At 43.7% G+C, this 12,139-nt stretch overlaps 2 protein-coding genes and 1 non-coding gene across 7 annotated transcripts in view; 1 reads left to right on the top strand and 2 right to left on the bottom strand.

Annotated features, from left to right (window-relative positions):
• Nucleotides 1-2,677, bottom strand: part of CDase (neutral ceramidase) — a 53,014-nt gene extending 50,337 nt beyond the window's left edge. Inside the window, exon 1 of one of the 2 annotated variants that reach the window (XM_045750162.2) lies at nt 2,540-2,677. The gene's annotated coding sequence lies outside the window, so the exon portion shown is untranslated. The other variant, XM_045750163.2, reaches the window with a different exon arrangement.
• Nucleotides 1-12,139, top strand: part of PH4alphaEFB (prolyl 4-hydroxylase subunit alpha-1) — an 82,407-nt gene that overhangs the window by 35,744 nt on the left and 34,524 nt on the right. The gene's annotated exons all lie outside the window — the stretch shown is intronic.
• On the bottom strand, nt 3,931-4,003 carry TRNAR-ACG (transfer RNA arginine (anticodon ACG)). Its single transcript has one exon. It is a non-coding gene; the product is annotated as a tRNA-Arg (tRNA).

Here is a 12,139-nt window from a genome sequence, read left to right as displayed (position 1 = left end):
CCAGGTTGATGAGTTGTCTCGAAGGTGAATGACTAGGTTGATGAGTTGTCAAGAAGGTGGATGACCAGGTTGATGAGTTGTCATGAAGGTGGATGACTAGGTTGATGAGTTGTCAAGAAGGTGGATGACCAGGTTGATGAGTTGCCATGAAGGTGGATGACCAGGATGATGAGTTGTCTCGAAGGTGGATGACCAGGATGATGAGTTGTCTCGAAGGTGAATGACTAGGTTGATGAGTTGTCAAGAAGGTGGATGACCAGGTTGATGAGTTGTCTCGAAGGTGGATAACCAGGTTGATGAGTTGTCAAGAAGTTAGATGACCAGGTTGATGAGTTGTCACGAAGGTGGATAACCAGGTTGATGAGTTGTCAAGAAGTTAGATGACCAGGTTGATGAGTTGTCAAGAAGTTAGATGACCAGGTTGATGAATTGTCACGAAGGTGGATAACCAGGTTGATGAGTTGTCAAGAAGTTAGATGACCAGGTTGATGAGTTGTCAAGAAGGTGGATGACCAGGTTGATGAGTTGTCAAGAAGTTAGATGACCAGGTTGATGAGTTGTCAAGAAGTTAGATGACCAGGTTGATGAGTTGTCACGAAGGTGGATAACCAGGTTGATGAGTTGTCAAGAAGTTAGATGACCAGGTTGATGAGTTGTCAAGAAGGTGGATGACCAGGTTGATGAGTTGTCAAGAAGTTAGATGACCAGGTTGATGAGTTGTCAAGAAGGTGGATGACCAGGTTGATGAGTTGTCAAGAAGTTAGATGACCAGGTTGATGAGTTGTCAAGAAGGTGGATGACCAGGTTGATGAGTTGTCTCGAAGGTGGATGACCAGGTTGATGAGTTGTCACAAAGGTAGATGACCAGGTTGATGAGTTTTTATGAAGGAGGATGACCAGGTTGATGAGTTGTCACGAAGGTAGATGACCAGGTTGATGAGTTGTCACGAAGGTGGATGACCAGGTTGATGAGTTGTCACGATGGTAGATGACCAGGTTGATGAGTTGTCACGAAGGTGGATGACCAGGTTGATGAATTGTCACAAAGGTAGATGACCAGATTGATGAGTTGTCACGAAGGTGACAACTACAACTCACTATCTCTTTAACATTCAGTGTTCTCAACATTCTTAGCGAGATAGTAACCTCCTCTCCACTTGTACCACCCATGGAGGCCCACCACACAGCGCTGACAAGTCCGGAACAAGGAAAGATTGGAGTATTACTTCTGGTGTTTATAGAAATATGTCGAAGCACCGTCAGCAGTCGGTATTGTGAGGCTGCCTGCTGACGCCGTCCTCAGGAACTGTGATTATGTCAGCCGTCAGCATAACATTGGCCAAATACTTGTTAATCCACACGCAAAGCCGAAGGATAAACAATTGACAGGTGACTGGCAATCGATTACATTGGAATGTTCTTCAGCTAAGTTTTGGTCGATGCTAAAGATGCATTCGTCAGTGTTAATGTACTGTGTGGCAATTTTTTTTATTTTCTTATATATGTGTATAGTTAGGCCTCTGATAGGTTATGTTAGCGGTTTTGATAATGTTAGCAACGAGTTGTATGAGCAATATATGGCCAACCTGTCCACAAGCAACGCTCCTTCAATCTACGGCTCTGTTCTACACTATCCCTATACATAGTCTAGAACAAAAACTACATCTAGCATTCAGCCCCTGCGCATGGGAGATGAAACTTTAATACATAACTGCAAAAAAAAAAATGAAAACAGAAATACTGAGGCTACAGTTTGATTCTGTTTTCAGTGAACCCACGCTGAACACATACGTCATGGCTGCATGTCCCTAGCCTGCGCTCACCCTTGTCCCCCTCACCCATGTCACCCCTGACCATACCGGACTTTGAAGATGATATAGTTTCCTAAACATCATTGGGAGACGGACCATAGATACCCGTGTAATCCGCAACATATTTTAAATCTAAATATCATAGCCTAGCTGGCCTAGCCTAGCCACGAACGCATAGAAAACTGGATTTTTGAGAGATGTTATTGTTAATAATAAATAAATGTTTATTCAGGTAAAAGTACATACATTCAAAATGAGTTACGAACAGAATGTTGGATTTCTAGATAGAGCTGTACATACTATGCCTAAAGACACTAATATGCATAGCGTTTCGGGCAAGTTTCATGCGTTTTCATAGTACGCCAACCAAAGGCCTTGTCAAAGACCGGGCCGCAGAGACAGTGATCCTTGGAACCACCTCAAGGTAATGCCTGTAGATATTATGCAAGAGATAATCCCTTGTGGCCATGGTTATACACATAGAGCTATTAGCTCTTGGACCCCGCCTTTCTACCCAATCTAGTTTTCCTTTTATGTCTACTACAAATATTTATCTCTAACACACACCCCAGGAAGCAGCCCGTAGCAGCTGTCTAACTCCCAGGTACCTATTTACTGCTAGGTGAACAGTTCCATCAGGGGTGAAAGAAATTCCGCCCATTTAATTGTGTGGGTATGTTTCCTTGCTCTCACTCACCTAGAGTGGCAGGTGGGTAAGGCGTACTCACCTATAGGGGCGGGTGAGTAAGGAGCGTCCGTCTAGCCGTCAGGTGCGCCACACACTGACTGCCTGAGAGAGAGAGGGAGAGTGGACCTCCCTATCCTCGTCCGTAGCCTCTACCTCCTCCTCTCCTGGTGGAGGGAGGATGTTGACAAGCCACGCAAAATACGGCCGCTACGAGCAACAAAACTCCTTATGGTAAGACATTTCAAGAGCTCTGTAAACTATTGAACAAACACTAAACATCAGACGAGAAGAAACCATCAGGATGTGGAACATGATTGATAATCTAGAGGACCCAATGCTACATGAGACGCCCACTCCCACAGCTGGGGCCCAAGAGCTTGGATCTACTCGATGGAACCTATGCCCCACAATACATAATTCCAAAATGAAGTACTGACCTCACCTAAATCTATTAATAAAATAAAGACCCTTAACAAAAATCATGTACACAAAACACTCGAACGTAGGTTCGAATCCTCGTCACGGCCCTTGTGGATTTTTTCATGTAAACAAACATCTGAGTGTGCATATGTGAATACTACACAACAGGTATTCATGTGTAGATATATATATACGTCGTGCAAATTATACAAATAAGTGTAATACACTCTATAGTAAATCACTTCTTTTCTTCACCTTAAAAGTACGAAAATGAGTTTTGGAGAACTCCTATTCCAATTAAGCCCTGATGCTAAGAAAATAGTTAGAGGGATAGAAGCCCTAAACCAGAAAATAATAAATACAGAATATGCGGTCATATTCAATGAAACATGTTTGAAAGAAAACCTGCTGCCAGTATACACCAATATATATATATATATATATATATATATATATATATATATATATATATATATATATATATATATATATATATATATATATGTATATATATATATATATATATATATATATATATATATATATATATATATATATATATATATATATATATGTGTGCTGGAATACATGTGAGGAACCTCACACACACACACACTCACAAGAGAGAACAAGCTTAGCTTAGCTGCCAAACATACACACATTTCAAACAATCAACACATATGTCACAGTTTCATATGTAGATATGATAAGAGCCCAATAGGCTCGGCAATCTGTACCCTCCCAGTTGATTGACAGTTGAGAGCTGGGACCAAAGAGCCGAAGTTCAACCCCCACAAGTATGACTAGGTTGAGTACATCGTGTCAGCAAGGTGGACAGCCCGCCTGCAATCATAATTCATTTTCCATTTGTGAATATTTCCTTCGCCTGTACCTTCCCATCTTATATACACCCAGAGGACGCAAAGGTTAGATATATATTTTATACTTTTTACAGCGATATACGTGTGCAATGTACTTTAATCTGACTGGCTGAAAAATAAAAACGATTTGCGACCTTGCCAGGATTCGAACCTGGAATCTTCTGATCCGTAGTCAGACGCGTTATCCGTTGCGCCACAAGGCCGTGATGAGGGTGGATATGTTAGTCTTACTCTACATTTACTCGCTCCACCCATACATTACTCACTTCACCATACATTACCCACTCGCTCCATCCATACATTACTCACTCCACCATACATTACTCACTCCACCATACATTACTCACTCCACCATACATTACTCACTCCACCATACATTACTCACTCCACCATACATTACTCACTCCACCATACATTACTCACTCCACCATACATTTCTCACTCACTCCACCATACACCACTGGCAACCCCTTCACCTGAAGGAGGAGCTCCGCTGACAAAATTAATACAGTATAATGGGTCCTATAGTGCAGTAGGCCCCGTCATAGACTCACAACCAAGGATCCCGTGCAGGTTCGATCCCCGGGCGGGATAGGGGCGCTTTGACACGTTTCCTTTCATCTGTTGCATCCATTTACCTAGTAGTAAATATGTCGCCGGGAGTTAGGCAGTTATGGGCTGCGTCCTGGGGGGGGGGGGGGAAAGGCTTACCTTTACCTTAGGTCTTCTTGATATGGCTAAAAGCCTGTCTCTCCCAGGAAGGAATTGTTACAGGGTCGTTCCGGGGAGTTATGATCAGTGGGGCAAGACATATACATCTTATGTCATAATGTTGACAAACGCCTGTGATAAAATAATTGTTAATTATATCTGTCTTTGCGTATATATAGCCACTCGTGTCTTCCGTCATTGCCTTATCTGTTTGCATTGATGACAAGGAAAGACTATAGGACAGTGAATAGGTGTAATTGTTCATTGAAGGGAGTGTATATTAGGGGGGTTGATCAATGTATATAAGCAGATGAAGAGTCACAATAACGTGGCTGAAAAATGTTGACCAAACTACACATCAGAAGATGAGACGACGACGTTTCGGTCCGTCCTGGACCATTATCGACAATTGACTTGAGAATGGTCCACGACGGACCGAAACGTCGTCGTCTCTTCAATATTTAGTGTGTGGTTTGATCAACAATGTATATAAGCAACCTTCCTTCCATTATCAGGTTGAAGCCCGTTCTCAGAATAAATAAATCTGTTATATTGAGACACCAAACCCACTCTTCTACCACCTGGGTATAGTTATCTAGACATTTGTGATGGTCTGGGAGCGTATTGTGGTTCCAATAATTGTCTAGTTGTAAACTGGCAAGTGAACATTTGTCTTAAATAGAGAATATTCTCAAGGTTTAACTTTACAAATTGTTGGTTTACAATATAAAAAGTATATGCTGAACCCGTTTTCTTTGAAATTCTAAAGAATTTAGTTTTCTGTAATTCAAATTATAGGGTATACTCAAATAGTATTTAAATTCTGTTTTCGCATTTTTTTTTTTAGAATAATACACTGTATGGACGTAACCCAACGTAATGAAACCTAACCCAACCTTAACCTAACCATGGATAGGAAGTAGATAATAGCACTTATTATGTTGTGGCTTTGAAGTCATTACCTCCAGAAGACCTCCTCCCTGAGGACAGGTTGCAGTGTGTTGGTACTGGGACATTTGAGGCCGGCGGGGTGTCACGGAAGGCTAGCTAAGCCGACAGAGGGCAGTGTGACCAGTGTGAGCCTTCATGCTGCTCCAATCATCATATGTGATTTTTTCCCATTTGATTGTAAACAATTTTTAGTCGTGAGCTCTTCGATGTAGTGCTTTTAAACAGCTGCGCAGTTTAGGGGTTTAGCTGAAACCTCATACTCTTATACCAAGTTAGTCGGCGGGAAAGGTAAGATGGGTAAGCATGTGTTGTGTATTATTAACGTCTTAAGGCATGTTTAATAAGATATCATGTAATGTGTTGATGATAATTGCCTTAGGGAGGGTAAGTTAAATCAGTTTAAATATAATTAAAATCACTTTGGCTTAGACTATCCTTCGTTGTGTGAATGGCTACCTGGCTATAAGGATAGGCGCTCCCGGATGGTTGGTGAACTGCTGATGGTTGTGGGTGTGGGGAACGGGTGTGGAGGCGACTGTTGAACTATAAGGGATGTGATGATGAGAGAACTGTGTTACGGGCTCACCATAGCCCGTGCTTCATGGACATTTCATTCTGAGTAGCTAAATCTAAAACAACGGGGAACTGTGTGGTGGTGTGGAGGCGGCGGTGATGTAAGCTCAGAGATGATGATAGACCAAACCCGATAGTCACGTTGTGTACACTGGCCGTCCCCACGCAGGAGAGCCCTCAACCCTCTACCGTCGCTCGCAACCTCCACGCAAGCAACTCCTAACATTCATGTGTGTCTGAAGCCTGAATTACATGCACAACATTGCTAATACCGGTGTTACACTATCATTCACGAGCATAGATGAGGCGAAGATTCCTCGGCGTGGCCAAAAAAAAAGTGTCCAAAACAGTTTGCATATTTAAATAATCAGAAACCCTCCACTCTACTTGAAGCCTCCACTGGGTGCAACTCTCCCCCCCCCCCAACCCCCCTTCCACATTTACTCCTAAACCAAGCAAATATCAGAACTTACAAATTCAGCCAATAGACAGCCTGTTTGTTTATATCGCTTGAACATCAAACAAGAAATAATTGTATCCGGGATGTTGCCAGTCAGAGCAAATCTAAGCAAAGATGCCAGGCTCACTACAGGGATCCAATGCATATAGATCTCCTTTTCCAGTGAAGTAAAAATTGCTCAACATATACTTCGTTCAAAGGTAAAACAATGAAGTACCTAATTTCCCCACCATGTGCTACCATCTTTCTTATTAACATGTTTAACATGTAACAGAATAATTTGAATTTGAATTTGAATTTTTAATTTGAATTTGAATTTGTTTAGGTACGTCAGTAGTTTGCTATCTAGGAAACGAACTTTATTAAAATGTAAATATTGTTTCTATCTACATAATTATAGTCATTTCCTCACCCAATTACTAACTGTAAGACACTAATTATGTTAACTCACAATTTGCTTCAATTTCTCATATTGTATTCTTCAGTGATAAGTTTTATTTGTTTGTTTAAGATTAACTATTCACTGTGTGAATTCCAATTCACTGCAAGTGTATTAGTGGTTTTGCAGGAAAATTTGCACTTTATAACCCAATGTTATAAAGGGTTATAAAGGGTCCTTCTTGTGTATATATTTAAATAAATAAATAGCTGTCCATGGGGACTTTTATATTAAAAGTTGGTCACTTACAGGATCTTGCACCAAGAATTGTTTATCCAGATGAGATTTAGAATTGTATTGTTTAAACAGCGTCACGTTTATTATTTTGATAAACCCGAAAACCCGAAAACCAGTTTTGATAAACCCGAAACGCTGCGCGTACTAGCGGATTTACAAGATTGTAATTACCATATTATGTATCCTCACAATCCCAATGTACCTTCTTGTATATGCATAAATAAATAAAATAAATAAATAAATAAATAGATTACAATTGATATTTCCCAATATAAGAGAGCCGTATATACGGAACATCATCACACACTGTTCAATACACTTTCACACTCACCTTCAAAAACTCGAATTTCACTATTTCCACAAATGTTCACCTTTTCTAAAAAACTCTTTAAACAAACACAATATCCACACAGTCAGTATGACACTGTATTTCCATCTTGAATATTAATGTAATGCCATTCTCGGCGAGGCCTCTGCTGGCAGTTGTGTGGTAGGCTTGCGTGTATGTGAACCTCTGCCACCAAGTATTGGCCAGTCTTGCTCTCCGTTAGCGAGTGGAGAGTGATTGGGGGTCTGGGGGAAGTGATTGTACACCCCAGCCATTGTTGGGTGGGCGGGGTGGGGTACACCCCAGCCACTGTAGGGGGGGGGGGGCTTGTGGCTATAGCTACACTCTCTCACTCTACGTTGGTTTACGGGATATTCATGCCCATGCTACCTTATGGGTGGCTTAATCTTCATCGTCAATCTATGTGGGTGGGAACCGCTCCTGTGCCAGGTAAGTCCACTACGGGCTCACCATACCTTGAGGTTACCTTGAGGTGCTTCCGGGGCTTAGCGTCCCCGCGGCCCGGTCGTCGACCAGGCCTCCTGGTTGCTGGACTGATCAACCAGGCTGTTGGACGCGGCTGCTCGCAGCCTGACGTGTGAGTCACAGCCTGGTTGATCAGATATCCTTTGGAGGTGCTTATCCAGTTCTCTCTTGAACACTGTGAGGGGTCGGCCAGTTATGCCCCTTATGTGTAGCGGAAGGTGTTGAACAGTCTCGGGCCTCTGATGTTGATAAGAGTTCTCTCTCAGAGTACCTGTTGCACCTCCACTTTTCAACGGGGGTATTCTGCACCATAGCCTGTGCTACTTGCCCCGCTCCTGTGCCAGGTAAGTTACGGGCTCACCATAGTCCGTGCTACTTGGAACTTGTTTCGAGGAGCTGAATCTATAACAACAACATATGTAGGTGGCTAGTGTGTGTTGAGGGAGAGTGGGGCGACCCAGCAACCCACGAAGTTGAAGTGAAGGGGAGATAGTTCTTTATATAACTACCCAATTGGTCAAAGGTTAACCCCCCACCCCCCAATCCTCCCTTAGTTTACACCTTTACTAAGCATATGGGTGGGGGGGTGGCACAATCTAAACTCACACACACACACGGTACTCTTCCTCATCAGAGACTCGTACGCACGCTGTAAACAGCCTGGTGTATCAGGAGGAGCGTCGAGTTTGTTGAAATTGAAACTGAAATAAGTTTATTGAGGTAAAATACACACAAAGGGATGAGGCAGCTCAAGCTATTCTCACCCCATTCAGTACAACGTGTTAATACATACATACACACACATCACAAACAATAAACATATTACCAAACATTCTGAGAGATATATACATTTCCTGAGTGTGTTGAAGGCGTCCCTCTCGGAGGGACGCCCGTGGTGGACCCGTGGTGGACTTACCTGGCACAGGAGCGGGGCAAGTAGCACGGGCTATGGTGAGCCCGTGGTGGACTTACCTGGCACAGGAGCGGGGCAAGTAGCACGGGCTATGGTGAGCCCGTGGTGGACTTACCTGGCACAGGAGCGGGGCCAGTAGCACGGGCTATGGTGAGCCTGTAGTAGACTTACCTGGCACAGGAGCGGGGCAAGTAGCACGGGCTATGGTGAGCCCGTAGTAAACTTACCTGGCACAGGAGCGGTGCAAGTAGCACGGGCTATGGTGAGCCCGTAGTGGACTTACCTGGCACAGGAGCGGGGCAAGTAGCACGGGCTATGGTGAGCCTGTAGTAGACTTACCTGGCACAGGAGCGGGGCAAGTAGCACGGGCTATGGTGAGCCCGTAGTAAACTTACCTGGCACAGGAGCGGTGCAAGTAGCACGGGCTATGGTGAGTCCGTAGTGGACTTACCTGGCACAGGAGCGGGGCAAGTAGCACGGGCTATGGTGAGCCTGTAGTAGACTTACCTGGCACAGGAGCGGGGCAAGTAGCACGGGCTATGGTGAGCCTGTAGTAGACTTACCTGGCACAGGAGCGGGGCAAGTAGCACGGGCTATGGTGAGCCTGTAGTGGACTTACCTGGCACAGGAGCGGGGCAAGTAGCACGGGCTATGGTGAGCCTGTAGTAGACTTACCTGGCACAGGAGCGGTGCAAGTAGCACGGGCTATGGTGAGCCCGTAGTGGACTTACCTGGCACAGGAGCGGGGCAAGTAGCACGGGCTATGGTGAGCCCGTAGTGGACTTATCTGTCACAGGAGCGGTGCTGTAACTCTGTGTGGGGCCTTGCGCCAGTCAAACAGTTGTGCAACAGTCGCTGTTTTTATGTGGTGGACTCGTCCTCTTTTCCCGCGACGCTCCGGATGATATTTACCTGGAGAACCAGTTCACCTCACACCCTGAAGCTACTGTACCAGGAGTCACACACGGGGTCCTGGAGAACCAGTTCACCTCACACCCTGAATCTACTGTACCAGGAGTCACACACGGGGTCCTGGAGAACCAGTTCACCTCACACCCTGAAGCTACTGTACCAGGAGTCACACACGGGGTCCTGGAGAACCAGTTCACCTCACACCCTGAAGCTACTGTACCAGGAGTCACACACGGGGTCCTGGAGAACCAGTTCACCTCACACCCTGAAGCTACTGTACCAGGAGTCACACACGGGGTCCTGGCTCCTCCGCCACTCCAGCCGTATGAAGGTTGAGAGGCAAGACCGAAGTTCTTGCAAGAACTTCAACGCAAACAACAGTGAAGGAACAGGTAATGAACTGAGAATAGGGGCAGACAGATTCACTACAAACTACAAGGATGTGTGCGAAGAACTCGATAAGAAATTCCAGGTCTTCACATTAGAGCAAGGGGAAGTTCCAGCGATAAGAGAGGGGATATATAATCAGGAACCACTAGAAGAGTTTGGCATTACCAGTGGGAAGGTGAGGAACCTCTTACTAGAGTTGGATGTGACAAAGGCTATAGGCCCAGATGGAATCTCCCCTTGAATACTAAAGGAAGGAGCAGAAGCACTGTGCCTGCCACTCTCCATAGTGTATAACAAATCACTGGCAACAGGGGGAGCAGCCAAAAATTTGGAAGACGGCAAACGTAGTCCCGATATACAAGAAGAGGTGATAGACAGGAGGCACTGAACTACAGGCCAGTGTCCCTAACTTGCATACCATGCACGTTGATAGAGAAGATTGTGCGAAAAAAACTAGTGGAACATGTGGAGCGAAAGAACTTTGTAACACAGCATCAACATAGGTTCAGGGATGGCAAATTATGTCTCACAGGATTAATTTAATTCAATTATCAGGCAACAAAAATCAGGCAAGAAAGAGAGGGGTGGGCAGACAGCATATTTTTGGATTACCAGAAACCCTTTGACACCACATAAGAGACTAGTGCACAAGCTGGAGATGCAGGCTGGAGTGAAAGGGAAGGTACTCCATTGGATAAGGGAGTACCTAAGCAACGGAAGACAGCGAGCCACTGTGATGGGTGAGGTCTCAGAGTGGCAAGGCGTCACCAGTGAAGTCCCGCAGGGTTCAGTCCTTGGACCTATACTGTTTCTGATATATGTAAATGATCTCCCAGAGGGAATAGATTCGTTTCTGTCATTGTTTGCTGATGATACCAAAATTATGAGGAGGATTAAGACGGAGGAAGTTAGTATGAGGCTACAAGATGACCTAGACAAACTGAAGGAATGGTCCAACAAATGGCTACTAAAGTTCAACCCAAGTAAATGTAAAGTAATGAAACTACACGGAGGAAATAGGAGGCCAGACACAGGATACCGAATGGGAAATGAAGACCTTCACGAAACGGACTGAAAGATCTAGGAGGGAAAGGATTAAGACAGGAGGTACTTTCGTAATACATCTTCAGAAGGATGAAGATCCTTCTGAAGATGTATTATTAAATGCAAAAGTACTTAATAAGGAAATTCCTGTTTTAATCCTCCCTTCGTGGTCTGACACTGTCCTTTCTTCAGTTAATAAAAATTACCTTATATAACTAGTGTGATTAAAATTATAGATTAGATATTTAGTTAGACAATATATATACCCTGCCCGAAACGCTTTGCGTAATAGTGGCTTTAGGCATTGTATGTACTAGCTCTATCTATAAAGCCAACAAACTTTGTAAAATCTCTTTATGTATGTACCTTACCTAAATAAAAATTATTATTATTATTATTATTATATCGTACATGTGCCCACAAGATTTCTTGTAGGTGCCTATAATGCAACAATGCATACATGCTTTACGCACTCTTGCGGCTGTATTTGAGCCATTCCAATATGGCATCGTTAATGACGTCAACTAAGGCCTTATTAGGTGGCTCTATTGAAATTGAAATAAGTTTATTGAGTAGGTGGCTCTATGGTTGACTGTCAGCTGATGACCCGCGGTGGTGCCTGTGTTCCTCACGCTACCTTGTTCTCTCTCTCTTATGTCTTCTATGTTGTTCTCTCTTTAACACTACCATTGTTTATACATGTATATGTGATCATTCCAGCCAGGACTGAAATGATGTATACAAAACTAGGTAATAATATACGGTCCATGCATCAAAGAACAAATCTGGCAACACCGGAAGAAAAGCGGGTCGTTGACTTATAAGTTCGGTTTTAATATTTTGTTAAAATCTTTAATAAACCTGTGTTAAATATGGGATATTTTACAAGGGAAGT

Source organism: Procambarus clarkii, chromosome 49 (genome assembly GCF_040958095.1).
Source record: "Procambarus clarkii isolate CNS0578487 chromosome 49, FALCON_Pclarkii_2.0, whole genome shotgun sequence".
In the NCBI taxonomy this organism is placed as follows: Eukaryota; Metazoa; Arthropoda; class Malacostraca; order Decapoda; family Cambaridae; genus Procambarus; species Procambarus clarkii.
This window is presented reverse-complemented; position numbering and strand designations above follow the sequence as displayed.